This window comes from Octodon degus, unplaced genomic scaffold, assembly GCF_000260255.1.
Source record: "Octodon degus isolate 3935 unplaced genomic scaffold, OctDeg1.0 scaffold00334, whole genome shotgun sequence".
Classification (NCBI taxonomy): Eukaryota; Metazoa; Chordata; class Mammalia; order Rodentia; family Octodontidae; genus Octodon; species Octodon degus.
In genome coordinates, this window is record NW_004524910.1 from 1,145,248 (window position 1) to 1,146,569 (window position 1,322).

A 1,322-nucleotide genomic window follows, 5' to 3' on the forward strand; every position below is an offset into this window, starting at 1 on the left:
AAGAATCTCTCTGAGAAGATGGCATTTACTTCTTCACAGGGTTTTTGACTTCTCAACTAACAGATAAACTACAGCTGTTTACCCCCACCAGATAATTCAGTGGTGGTACATTTTATACTCTTCCTGTAAGTCATTCTTTTCCACATTCTTTTTTAAAGAGTGTCTAGTAGGTTCTGCTTCACAATCAATCTACATCTTCTCCTACCAGAATTTTCAGATCTATATTGACCACATCACCTGAGAAAGGCTTTCTTGCCTTTCTCAAACTGGGTGAAGGCTCTCTCTATTGTGGTGTGCAGTACTCTTTCTTTTCCCCTTTAATAGTTTTGTCATGTTGTACTGCCACCATTCATTGTTATCTTCTGTCATTGAACTGCAATCTCTTTGTGGAGGGACAAGCCCACGTAGTAAGCCTCTATGCATTTTTAAGATTTAGTACAATTTTTATCATATAGTGGGCATGTGGAAAAGTTCAACTGTTAAACAGATCTTTTCTTCCTTGAGAACATATCCTTAAGAGTATAGTTATTTAGTTCAATGTGTTAAAATACACAAAGATCTTTCATAGGACTGCTTGTTTAATTCCCACTCTATTCCTCTGAATCAAACACTGTTATCCCTCACATTACAAATATAAAAACTAAAACTTAAAGCGATTCAATGCTAAATATTGACAAGGCATAAATATAACTTTTTTTTAATTTTTTTTTACTTCTGAATGTAGTACAGACAGGACACAGGATGAAAAGCTTATTTCAAACTGCTTCTGCTGAATGACTCATAAATATTTTAAACACAAATTTACTATTTCCTGAACTCAGTGAAGCAAAGACAGAAAACATACTGCTTCTCTGGGCTGGCACAAGTCTGACCACGAAGAAGCCTGCCAAGAACTGTTTTCAGCTTATTATAGTCAAGGGGAGAAAAGACGATTTACACTACACTGCAGTAAACGTATTTCATATTTTCCAGCAAGAGAATTTTCTAAAAGCTAACAAGTGCTTCCAAATCTGTGCTGATTTCCAGAATCTCTTTTATGACAGAAGATAGGATTTGTGATGTGTTCAAAATAGTGGACAATCTGTTTATTTGATAAATTAAATGAAGAACAAATACTTAGTTGCATTCCATAAATGTTTTACCTCATACTGACTGCTAGAGAGCAAAGCCTAAAATAATTTTTTGAAAAACAATTAGAGAGGGAAGGCCGTGGCCGGGAAAATGGAGGACCGAAAGGCGGGAGAGGAGAAGCCTGAGAAGTCAAAGCTAGCTGGAGCCGCCGGAGTAATGGAGGGGAAAGTTCCAGTCGCAGCGCTGAGAAG

At 36.9% G+C, this 1,322-nt stretch overlaps 1 protein-coding gene across 1 annotated transcript in view; it reads right to left on the reverse strand.

Moving 5' to 3' along the window:
• Positions 1 to 1,322, reverse strand: part of Ovch2 (ovochymase 2) — a 20,660-nt gene that overhangs the window by 17,106 nt on the left and 2,232 nt on the right. The gene's annotated exons all lie outside the window — the stretch shown is intronic.